The sequence below is a fragment of the Amblyomma maculatum genome, chromosome 1 (assembly GCF_055883805.1).
Source record: "Amblyomma maculatum isolate TAMU_Amacu chromosome 1, ASM5588380v1, whole genome shotgun sequence".
NCBI lineage: Eukaryota > Metazoa > Arthropoda > Arachnida > Ixodida > Ixodidae > Amblyomma > Amblyomma maculatum.
The window spans coordinates 84203992-84217415 of NC_139344.1; positions in this window are offsets into that span (position 1 = coordinate 84203992).

Consider the following 13424-nt stretch of genomic DNA (forward strand, 5'->3'; position numbering starts at 1 on the left):
TTGGATGCCGATACCTGAGGGGCGTGCCCTGGATTTGGTTGGTCAGCATCTTCAGAGAGGGGCTGGACATAGGGGGTTTTAAGGACGCTGCAGAGCACGAAATGTCGCTCTGGGCCCTGGGTAAACGGCTCATCCAGTCGCTTCTCGCTATGAACTCTTAACGCTTGTCATTTTGCAGATGTACCCTTCTTTTTCATGTAAATATTCTTGTAAATACGTTTTCTCAAAGTGCCAGTAAACCTGCTTGTACATATTTTACCAACTTCGAAGATTCAGTCCTTCTTCAACCCCGAGTCTCTGCACGCTACCAAGTGAAGGCCGGGTCGACGTAGCCCCAGCGTCGCGACAACTGGTGGCAGCGGTGGGATCTGAATCTACAAGCCACAACATCTGATGACTGGAGGTGGGATCTGGATCTACAAGCTACAACATCTGGTGATTCGAGGTGGATCAGAATCTACAAGCCACAACATCTGGTGATCGGAGGTGGCATCTCAAGTAACAAGCAGGCGCAACAATCGGCCAACAAGAAAGCAGCTCGGAACATCGATCGCATGTGTGGGTGAGTGCTTGGCTTTTCTTCTGATGTGGACCAGGTTCTAGAACAGGGTTAGATTTTAGAACTGGTAAAAAGTGTTGAAACGCCTTTAGGTTTGGTAGTTTGCACTGTTGTTTTGGAAGTAGCCGACACTCGGAGCGATCATGGACCTACAAAAGCTGCAGAAACCGGAACTGTTGCAATTGTGTGAGGAATTGGGAATTGATACAAGTGGTTTGGCACGAAAACCTTTGATTATAAAGGCAATCACAGATTTGGGAGCCGATGATGAGGAGCTCAGTGAAGCATGGAACCTCATCGAACAAAAAAAGGAGGAGCAGCTCTTACAGCAGAAAGAGCGAGAAAAAGAGGAAAAGAGGCGGGAGCGTGAAATTGAGAGAGAAGCAAAAAAGCGGGAGCTAGAAATTGAGCTCCGGAAATTAGAAGTAGAGTTGAGCAAGAGGTCGGGCAATTGTCCCCAGCTAGCGGTACCTCTTCTCAACAAGGAGGCAGATTTCAAGATGTCAAAGTACATGCAGCCATATGTGATATCAGGGGATATCGGTCTGTATCTGGGTAACTTTGAGCGAACTTGCGAAGAACTGTCCTTCCAGCGAGACACGTGGTCTCAGAGATTATTGACGGTTCTGCCCTGCGAGGCAGCGGAGGTTGTCGCGCGGCTAAACAAGGAGGACGCGGACAACTACGAGAAGGTCAAAGCTTGCCTTCTGATTTTCGGAGACAGAGATGTGCAGGCCTTAACACGTTCAAAGGCGCGAGAACTAGCTACACTGCTCATTTCAGAAAAATCAACAGCGGAGGAAACGGCAGTTAAAACAGTGGTAAATGCGGAAAACAGCGGGTCAGAAAAGTTTGAGAGCGAGGCATCTCAGATAAGTCAACTTGAAAGTGAGCTTGATGAGACGCGGAATGAGGACGTTCTTGAGAGTAACATCTTGCCGCCAGTGTCTAGTAATCTCACAAGACTTTTAAGTGGAACCCGAGAGGACTTAGCTATGGAGCAAGCCGTGGTAAATCTAACGTTAAACCCCGAGGAGATGGGGGACAACTTGATTTGCCTCAGCGGAAAAGGAAGCAACGCTCAGGAGCTTCTCAGAAAGACGGAGCAGAGAGGAGAACTAAAGAAATCCCAGCTGTCCGATCTGGGCGAAATAATAACAGAGTTTGAGGCCTGTTTCGTGGACAGGCCAGGCAGGACTGATATGACTGAGCACGATATTGAGCTGACTTCAGACGTGCCAGTGCGATCAAGGTGCTACCGATTTTCTCCAAGGCAAAGAGAAATTCTGGATAGGGAAGTAACTCGCATGCTGGAATTGGGAGTAATAAAACCCTCGGAAAGCGATTATGCTTCGCCTATGATCTTAGTAGAAGCTCCAGGTAAAGACCCTAGGCCTGTGGTAGACTACCGAAAGCTAAATTCTCTCACCAGGGATCAAGTGTATCCTATTCCGAATATTGAGGAGAGAGTAGAACAGGTCAGTAGAGCGGCATATGTGACTACGCTGGACCTTACTCGAGGATACTGGCAAGTACCGCTCACTGAACGCGCCAGCAGATACGCGGCTTTCGTCACTCCGACGGGCAGCTACCAGCCAACAATGATGAGTTTCGGGCTCAAAAATGCTCCATTTTGTTTTTCCCGACTCATGGATAGGGTATTAAAGGGGTGTGAAACATTCGCGGTGCCTTATTTGGACGACATTGCGGTTTTTTCCGACTCATGGGCGGACCATATGGTACATCTAAGAGCTGTACTGAGCCTTTTGCGTCAAGCTGGACTAACCGTAAAGGCCGAGAAATGTTGCCTGGCAAGGGCGACCGTGGACTACTTGGGTCACAATGTAGGTCAGGGTTTCAGGAAACCCAGCGAGATTAAGATTTCTGCGGTAGCAGACTACCCGCGGCCGAGCACGAAGACGGAAATTCGAGCATTCCTGGGTCTGACTGGATACTACAATCACTACATCCCTAACTATTCAGCTTTGGCCAGCCCTCTGACCGACGCTCTCCGCAAGACAGAACCGACAAATGTAGTCTGGGACGAACAAAAGGAAGCCTCCTTCGTAAACCTGAAGGCTGTGCTGATTAGCCGTCCGGTATTGCGAGCTCCAGACTATGGCCGAGAATTCACGGTCCAGTGTGATGCCAGTGATCGAGGGTTAGGTGCTGTTCTCTGCCAGAGAGATGACGACGTTAATGAGCACCCTGTGCTCTACCTGAGCAGAAAACTGAGTTCTAGAGAGAGGGCTTATTGCGCGTCAGAGAAAGAGTGCGCTTGCATTGTATGGGCCATTCAAAAATTGAAGTGCTATCTTGGAGGGGCCAAATTCACCGTAGAGACGGACCATTGTCCCCTGGCTTGGCTGCAAACTGCGACATCGAAGAACAGTCGCCTTCTTAGGTGGAGCTTGATTTTACAGCAGTACAATTTTGAAATAAGATACAAAAAGGGGAAATTAAATGGGAATGCGGACGCGCTTAGCCGCTCTTTCTAAGCGGTCCGAGATGTTCCTCACCATGTATCGAAATTGATAATCAGGTTTTTTTTTTTTTCCGTGCGCTTGTATATGTGTGACTATGTAAAGCAGCACGTTTGGTTTTCTAGGCATACGTGGGTCCTGAACGTCTTGAGAGTGGGCTTTTCTCGAACAACAATGGCAGTTTTCTTTTGACCTGGTCTCTTCAGACGGGAGCCGAGTGCTTGTTTAGACATGTGGTTGAGTTTCAGACAGCTCGAGCAAATTGGCCTACAACAATCAAGACAACGCGACAAGCAACAGCGAGCTTCAAGCATTCACGTGCAGGCCATTAAGTCGTCTCTTCATGCAGCAGCGGCGACTGCTGCCCTCCGTGACTCTTCTGGCGGGGGAGGAGGCTGTTACGACCAAGCATCCGCATTTGCGCGCTCTATTGTTCGCCTGTGGGCATGGATAAGTGCTGTGAATATGTGGTGATGGTCCAATGGCTCTAAGTGAGCCTGTTTCCAGGAATCCTGTTTTGTAAGCCTGTTTTGCTTTGTGGACAACCTGCAAATGCCAAATTGACCCTGTCAAGAGAACGTCTGGAAAAACACAAAGAAACGTCCCCCTGCGGGAAAATGCAGGAAGTGCTTTCTTTCTTTTGTTCACCCTTCCAGTCGAGAAGCCCTATCGTCCAGTGAGGAATGCCTACTTTCCAAAGGAGTCGACAGAGTGACATGTCCGCTGACGTGCAGGACAAGAAAGGAGCATGACGCATACAGCCATTAAGTGATTTCCCAGGAATGCAGGAAAGATTTGCAATTGTCGAAAACGGACAATGCTGGGAGCGGATGCGGCGCCACGTGCACTCGGGTTTCTGAGAAGTAAAACCACTTGTCAGAACCAGCCTGTGGTTTCTTTGCTGAAGAATAGAAATGTACCTCCTCTCCTCGCCGTTCCCAAGCTTTTCCCGCCAGCAAGTGATCACGCCCAACGAATGAATACCCGACCAGTCAGTGCTTCAGACCATCAGTGCAGTGATGTGTTCGATTGGATGCCGATACCTGAGGGGCGTGCCCTGGATTTGGTTGGTCAGCATCTTCAGAGAGGGGCTGGACATAGGGGGTTTTAAGGACGCTGCAGAGCACGAAATGTCGCTCTGGGCCCTGGGTAAACGGCTCATCCAGTCGCTTCTCGCTATGAACTCTTAACGCTTGTCATTTTGCAGATGTACCCTTCTTTTTCATGTAAATATTCTTGTAAATACGTTTTCTCAAAGTGCCAGTAAACCTGCTTGTACATATTTTACCAACTTCGAAGATTCAGTCCTTCTTCAACCCCGAGTCTCTGCACGCTACCAAGTGAAGGCCGGGTCGACGTAGCCCCAGCGTCGCGACAGGGCTCTAATGATAATACCAGGCCGCGGAAAGTCAGGGGCACTTCCGTCCCGTCTAATTCTCCCAAGCGGGAGCGAAAAGAGGAAAGAAAAAGCTGGGAGGACTTCTCCCTCGCGCCTAAATTTCCCCCTCGCACTGACGGCGCCGCCGACTCCGCTGCGTGGCTTGCTTCGTCCTCGCGTGAACCGCTGCAACCACTGCAACCTTTACGACTCCGCTCGTTTTGAATTAGAACCGTCGTCTGCGCCGGTCGTCTGCGCAGCCTAGAGCTGTGAATTCTCTGCGTGTTGGCTTATCGGCCAAAGTCGCGATTTTTCGTCGAGGTTCTTATACTCTGTGCATCTCATTCCTGCTGGCTCTTCGCCCCTTCGTGAGACGAGACTTGTCTGCGTGCAGCTCCAGTTCCATGGACCCATCTCGTCTGCTGATTGTGCTGGCCATTACAGTCGGCGATATCCGCTGTGGTTCGTGTTGTTGAACTTGCTACCTTCATACGCTGTGGAGAGACGTAAGTGCGTTTCGAAGAAGACGGTTCTTCCAAGAAGAGTAGTGTAAATGTTTATTCATGCATTTTAGTTATGTATAGCACAGTGACATTTGATTACTTGCATCATATACCAACCACTAGGTAACTAGAACTGAGGTATTTGCTCCATGATTCTACATTGCTTTGATGGTATGGAATGCGTAGAGTGAATATGGTGCATCATTTATTTAATTTCATATCAACTGTACACATGCTGACAGAAGCAGTGCCGGCAAACTGGGTTCTTTTGTATTGATAAAGCAAGCATGCAAGATTACAATGTTAGCGCAGAACACAGAAGACTACTGTAAACTGTTGGCTGTGTAAAGTGTGTGTGTGTGTGTGTGTGTGTGTGTGTGTGTGTGTGTGTGTGTGTGTGTGTGTGTGTGTGTGTGTGTGTGTGTGTGTGCGTGCGTGCGTGCGTGCGTGCGTGCGTGCGTGCGTGCGTGCGTGTGTGTGTGGGGGGATACCTCGTCGCATCTTTTTATTTTCTGTTTCACGTGCAGTTAATAAAAAAGGGAAATGATATCTGCTGTTCTCTGTGATATTTCTATAGTGTGGTCGGGTACGCTTGCTCGCGAGCGCCTGCGCCCTCGAGAGCGCTATGCTTGTGGTTTTTCTTTCCATCACACTGTTCTTGCCTCGAGCCGGTCGCCCCGCGGCAGAACGATGATGCGGTAGAAAATCCACGGGCAGAGAGTTCTCCCGGGCACTGACGCACGCGAGCGCGCGACCTGCGCGATCCGCGCTGCTTGAAGCAACCTACCGACACCCCCTTCAGCGCACCGTTTTTTTTTGGGCCGGTCCGCTATACGGCCTCCCCTGTCAAGTCCATTTTTTACGCGCACCCTCGCGCTATAATGGGGAGTTGGCGCTGGCGTCTGTAATTCGTGGCCGCTGGGAGGTATAGGAAGTTTCATACCCCTGATAGTACCCAGGAAAACTTTCGTCGACGAGATGTACGTTACTGTGCCGTAACAGCCTTGAGTGTGAAACTGAAAAGGGCATTACTCTAAGCAAAACAAAATGTCGAATTACTGCCTGGCAAGTGAAATTTATATTTGTTTTCGGTACGCCTTTTTTTGTCGACCACCAGATGTCATCGCGGTCGCTGCTCATGGTTTCCAGCATCGGACTACATAAAAACGGGCGCAAGTTCTGATCGAAAAATTCTCGTAAAACTTTTCTACAGCGTATCTACCAAAACCGTTATTCAATCGGACATTTTAGACATCAAACTTCCCATTGCGGCGAAAAAAAATTTGAGATTTAAATTCCAGTGTTCTGTCCCATTAAAAAAAAAGGATGGTGTTTTTTTTAATTCCTTTCGCACATCGTTTAGGAATTGCCAATGCGTAACGTGCACGCGTGTTTTATCTCATGTGTACGCACTGTCTGATCCAGAATCGACGGCGTAAAACATCAGCAAAGCAGCGCGGCACATGCAGTTCGGCAGCGTAGGTTGTCACCGATTACCGCAGCTACACACAAGAATCGCGCACAGGAGCACGCAAGCGGCTACGCTAGAGACGCAGCGAAGCGGGCGATTACAAAACACCGTCCGCCGTGGCTTCGATGCAAAACAAACAAGGCCTAGGACGACCAGGGAGCAGCGCACGACCGGAGTGAGGTCAGTATAGGAGCCTTGCGCTGCCCAGGGGGCGCCACGAAAACGGTGCTAAAAAGCATCCCCTAAGCGTCTGCTGGGTAGTAAAAATTAACGTTGGTGCAAGTCCCCGGCGTCTGCACCGGAATGCATGGAGTCAGTATGGATCCACCGCTTTCATTTTTATTATGTATGAATTACAACGAAATTAAGGCGCTTAAAATTCTTTTAGGGCTATCACGACGTAAAAAGGCAATAAATAACCCAACTTCAGCCGTTATACGACATGCAGCAATCGGAGGCGAAGTATCGGCGCGCTGCCAGCCGAAATTGCCCGGCGAGTGTCGTGCGAATTCGTGGAGCTCTACGAAAGTTTTACACTCAACTGAGCTGAAGCAAGTGAATACACGAAACCGCAGCGCAGATAGGCAGCGTAAACAACCCCTCTTAGGCACAAACAGCCCTTCCAATGGGCACCGTGAGCCGGCCGTGCATGGGCCGCTGGGGTTTGCATTTAAATGCATGCATGTGAGCTAAGTTGATCCTAAGCTGGTTTTTGCTTTTTACCCACTGTTTAACTGGAAAGTCACGCTCGTAATGTTTGGAAATACAAAGTCCACGTACTGTAAAGTCACACAAAAAGCTGAAGGTGGGACTGCAGAAACGTTCGAATTACACCACGGCAGGCGATTAGGTGTTCGTCGTTATAGGTGCAGATATCAGTGAAGGCACGCTGACTTCGTTCCACCCTTGCTCAACTGTCAGTTGCCTTTAACTTATATGCTTATACAGCTCTCGATCCAAAGCGTTTGCCTGTTGGCTCAGTGGGGACTTTGCATATTAGAAGCGCACTGTCAGATCAAGAACGCGCGTTGTATGACCGAAATGCTATTGTCGGCTAGCTGCTTAGTAATTATAAATATGCGTCAAATTACGTCTGTTGGTGTTTTCTCTTGAAAGTGAAAGGCTGTTTTCATTGCAGACGTTTTAATTAAACACTAGTTTGTCATCGTCCTCACCTTTCACTGCTTGACGTGCGCAGTTCTTACTTACGCAGTTGCCGAAAACAGTGCCATAGCGGGCGGTTTCTCTCGCGATCACAAATAAACGCGTGTACATAGCATGGTTGTACTTTACATATTCCAGCTCTGAGTCGGCGGAGCGGCCAGCTAATAGCGAACGGCGTTTCTCTTGAACCATGCATGCACCTGACCCCCCGTACCCATCGCACTGTAGCCCAGTTTTGTGCGGCTTGAAAGAAAGCAGTAGAATTGAACAATGAAATTGTTAACTTGTGTATACGTGGCACCCTACGACGCAAGCGGAAACAGCGGCAATGACGATGTTTCGAGACGGATGGTACACGGTAAGATCAATGCCGCATGCTTTAAACATTTCGCCGGAAGGCAGCCGCAGCGCTTTATTTATTTTTTTTAGTAATATACTGCTGCTGGTTCACAATGATGTCCACGATATATGAAGACTCTTTTCACGCTCACGAACGGGCAGAAAAAAGAACGAATCGACCTAGAAAGCCTGCGAGATATGTGCTGCAGCATAGGCAGAGCCGCCGTTGTACTACACAGTCAGGCTTTTCTTGGCCGCCACGAGGCGGCGCCACCCTACTCAAAACTAAGCTAACATTGGTACATGCCATGGAGGAAGGAAACAACTTAGGAGAGGCCCTTGCCATAGCAGCGTTTAGGGGTAGCTCGGCTGGAAACGCCGATAGATGGACACGTCGCGGCCTGGCGTGACGTTTTTTGCGTCGGCTCGATGCTTAAGGTGGCGGTTCCACGGTCGCCATCTTGGAAGTAGTTCAGATTCTGCCACCAGGCTACGCCACTAATCCATGACTGAGGAATTGAGTACCGAGCCACCCAGCCCTCTCGACTTGCGCTGCCTGAAAGCTTTTCTTGTGTTGCTGCGCGGACTTCGAAAAGTTTTTGCGGCTTAACATCAGTGTCCAGGCAGAGAAGGGGAGGACTTTTGTCCCCATCCTGCGCAGCATGGGCTGCCCCGTTGAACTCCCCTCTTCACCCCACCGCAACACAACGAACAATACGCGCCCCGAAAATGGGACAAGAGCCTTCCCTCTCTTGCCTATACTTCGTCTCACAAGATTTTTGCAGCACAGCGAAAGGCAGAGGCACCTCAGCTGGTCCAACCAGGATCACATGTATAATAGACAATTGTGCTCCTAAGCGCCTCTCCCCCCCCCCCCCTTCAAGTTGGCGGGGGTGACAGTACGAGCACAATTCTCTATTATAGTGGGCACAGGCGAGAGGCACTTAGTAGCACAATTGAAAGGGCTCCTCTGCCTTTCGCAGTGCTGAAGATATCTTGTGAGACGAAGTATAGTTTCCGCGGTAGAGCCACGAACCCGATTGCTCCTACCCGCCGAGCGTGAGGGGGTTGGACTGGACTGCAGTAGGCTAGCTTGACTGAACACAGATAATACAGGGTGTCAACATGATTGCACAGTGCATTCTTAGTACGACTGAAAAGGAAAAGCGATTGGCATTATTTCTGCAGACTTCGTCAATGAACCTTAGTTTAAGTCGGCGCCTGTCTTGCGTTCTTTTGATCCTCGTTTTAGGGCTGTGCAATCGAGTGATCATTAGCGAGCTTTAGAATACGGCGACCCATTCCGTAAGTGGGATAGAGTAATAGCGGAGCGTGCGCACTATAATAGAGAATTGTGCTCCTACTGTCACCCGCGCTATTACCAGCGGTAGGGGTACCATATTCTAAACCTCCCTATTGTTGATGCCATAGATATAGTAGTGATCGGAACACTCCTTGACTGGAGTGGAAGCTGCCAGCTCTTGCGGTCAACAGAAATTTGTTTCATCAAATGTGATTACAAATATGATAATGTAGCTAAAATTAGCTGAACTTCACTCAACAGTCGCCCTTGTTTATTTTGTGTTCGTGATTGTCCAATCTTGGAAACTAGAGTTGGTAAGTTACAATGTGCAAATAAGTGAATGATTTCCCATTTTTCCCTTTTGAGATGAATCGATATTTCGAAATAGATGTGAAATCCACCCAGAGGCTATGTATCGCGCAGGTGGCCGGCATGTATTCATGTTCTCTTCGGCACTGAGGAGGCGCATTCACACTAAACTATGTGGGAAATGGGGGAAGGGGAGAGGGGGTTGTAAAAGAATGTTGCCAGAAGAAAGGACCTAACGGGGACAGTTTTGTAGGCGCTTATGGCGGCCACTTCCCCACTCCCAATTGGATGCTCCACAGAGTCCTCATTTTATTTATTCGCTCGCGCGTACGTACGCGCGCGCGTGTGTGTGTGCGTGTGTGTGTGCGTGCGTGTGTGTGTGTGTGTGTGTGTGTGTGTGTGTGTGTGTGTGTGTGTGTGTGTGTGTGTGTGTGTGTGTGTGTGTGTGTGTGTGTGTGTGTGTGTGTGTGTGTGTGTGTGTGTGTGTGTGTGTGTGTGTGTGTGTGTGTGTGTGTGTGTGTGTGTGTGTGTGTGTGCGTGCGCGCAATTAAAGGAACACAGTATTTTCAGGTAATTGGAATAAAATTTTAACAATCAATCTCCTAGAAACATTTTTCTCCTGCAGAATTTCACTCGACACTGAAATCTGATGTGAAAAGTAGCATGCTATGGAAGACGCTGACCTGTCCTGCTGCAGCTTCCCGTGATGATGCACGCGCTTTCTGAACCAATATATTGGGTGAATTACTGTTCATTATTAGCTTGAAGCCTGACTTTATTGTACTCATTTCACAGGGCACACACACGTATGCAACAAGTATACTTTAGTGTTGAGCCCGCCTTTCGGCTTCATGTGTTGGTAGTAAATAATTTCGTGATGTGGCACTTACTTGTACATTCACATATTTGCAACATAATAATCAGAACCCAATTTTTACTCCATGCAAGAGCGCCCATGCTTACCAGATGTTTTCCTGCAAATGCCAAGCGATTAGACGCATCGATCCGATCGCGTTCTGTCAGATTTGGCATGTGCTACAATTTGTGAATTTTTCCATACCAATGCAGTACAGTGGTTTTGCTTCATGTGGTCAAACGGAAGCACGTTCTTTGTATGCTTCGAAATTCTCACATGCTTCTATGTTACTTTTGCTAACATGATCGGACACCTTTCAGCGCACAGGAAGTCGAGTTGCTTCAAAACAAGGTTCAAATATAAAGTCAACAAATTGGGCGTTGAGACGGCGGGTGAGTGGACGCCTGGGTGACACGGTATCTACCTTACTCGAGATAAGGGCCCCATTCTTTTGGAAACGGAAACGGCTGACGGGCTTTTAGAGCGTTAGCTCTGTTGCTCATTTGCGCCAGTGGCGCGTTTTTCTAAGAATCGTAAACAGTGCCATCACCATAGCAACATCGCCGTCTTGCTATGCCCGGGCAAACTAGACCGAACGCTCCACGCCCCCGGCCACAGCGGCAAAGCGCAGTAGCGGGCGATGCTAGGCAGGTATAGCATTAGAGCAAAAATGAACGTCGAACCAGCTTCCCTGCCGAATGCATCAACGGTTTACCGTAGACGCCGTAATGCTTCGGACAATCCGCGGTACATCTCCCTTCACGAAGCGGAATTAGCTAGGAAGAGGACGGGACATCATGCACGTATAAAATAAATAAAATAAGCGCAAATAAAGGCATCAAACGGGAAACCAATTCAGTGTTTTCTCTCATAAAAAAAAATATATATATATATATAGGGGCACTGATCAAGTCAAAGTATTTGAAGAAGATATAAACGAATGCTTTTTGTCTGGTTTATCCATTGTGAACAACGAAGCTGTAGGGCTTCCGAAACGTTAGTACGTTTTCATGAAACTTTGACTGGGTCAGTGACCCTGTATATTTTTTTATGCCACCACCTGATCAGACTACATTTCGTCAAACTCTTGATTACAGAGGTTTCTCTCATTTGAGCTAAACCTCGACATTCGGTTCAGCAGCGTTGAGCCTGATCGTTTTTTTTTTTTAATTTTTAGTGAGGAGAATGACTGAAATGCAGTGGCAAAACCAGATTCAACATTACATTTTTGTATTGAAGAAGCTTCACATGGCTGTTTCCTACTTGCCCATTCACCGAAAAAGTCCCCGGCAGCTACTGCGGCACGTTACCTTTACTATCATCACCGGAACACAACATTCGAAAAAAAAAAAAAAGAAAGAAACATGACCTAAACGCTGGTGATTATCTTCGGCTGCCCACTACATCATTTTTTCTCCTTCTCTTCGGAGCCTGCACTGCTTGCGCTATATAGGAACTTCAGTAGGAAGATTGAAGAGGCATGCTTGTGCATGTTCAGGTTTTCAAGTTGTACTTGGCAGACTGTCGAAACATTTTATCTGTACCAGTAAAGTGGCAGAGAGTACAAGTATTCGTGCAATTTCTCCTAGGGAGACGCTCTTTGAAATTATATTATATTAATTTCTGCAGTGTTATAGTTCCGTGCCCTACTATTCATTTTATCGTAGAAAGGGGAAGATATTTTTTCTTCTTGCCACTGAAAAAACAAAAAAGTCTAAATTCCACACCCACACAATATATGCTAACACCGCGAATATCTGAAGATAGCTTTGTGGCGGAGCTAAGACGAGGAATAACCAGCTCCGACAGCGTTAGTGTTCGAACTGTGTTTTTTTTTTTTTTTTCGCTGCTTGCACTGAGACGCTTAGTGCCAAATTCTTCTTTGTCCAGCGCCGTGCCGTTGTTTGTGATAAAAGCGCGGCGCGAGGGGCGCTCCAAGAGGGGCTTTATCCAAGACTACAAGCAACTACGACCCTGCCAACCATTTTTTTTTCCTCCCTCGGCTGCGGCGGCAAAGTCAAATTTATTCACACTTTTGTAACATTTGTTTTTCCTGTCCGGCCTAAGATATGGAAAATAAACAAACAGCAGTGCAGTTGGACTGATGCCAATAAATAAACTACACTTTAGCAGCCGATGCATTCTTTATCATGTGTGCAGAGCGAAGCAGAATTTTAGTATTTCTTTTACCGTTTCTATCTTTGTTCTGAACTCGTAAAATCTTCATATCATGCAATAAATTTGTGCGGCACGTAACCTCTTATCCTCATTTGATAATTTCCATAGCATCAAGTTTTATTTTTCCTTTGAGGGTTTGCATGATACCGACCCTCTAACGAGTGTAAGACTGACTCGATAATAAGAATGCAGAGATTTCGCGTTGTCTGGATGCATCTCTAGCTACTAGGTTGAAATTATGACAGCACTGTTGTTTGAATTGCTCATTTCGCTTAGTCGTTTCTGAGGAAGGAATGAGGCCTCCTTTGTTCGTCGGTTTCACCATGTTAGCGGCTATTCGCTTCTCGTGCGAGGCAGCCCCATGAGCAGAAAGATGCCTGCTTTTGCCAAACACAAGCATATATCATGTGTGTTACTAAAAAAGCTAGAAACGAGTAACGAAAGCCACTACTTGTACTGGACAAGAAGCACGTTTTGTACGCCAGGGTACAGTGCTCATTGTAGCCGGGGCTCACCTCAGCTGCACGCGCGAGAGCCTTAGCTGGCAACATTTCGGCACACAAACAGTATGACACACTTAATTCGAGGCGATAAATAAATCTCAAAGCAAGCAAGTGTACATTTGTCAAGGGACCATTTTCAAATAGCGCTACTAAGCATGCGCGAAGCACCTGCACCTCAGTTCGACCCGACCACTCGACCCGACTGACCCGACTCGCCAGTGTTTACCTCTCTCGCCCTATGGAAAGGAAAGGGCAGAGGGAAAACGTTGTAGAAGCACAATACCCTCTCGTAAATACCCCTAGATTCAGGGTGTTTGTGGCGCCATCCTCGTAATTTTTCTGAACTGCGACATTTTAGTGCACATAAAATTTCATAGA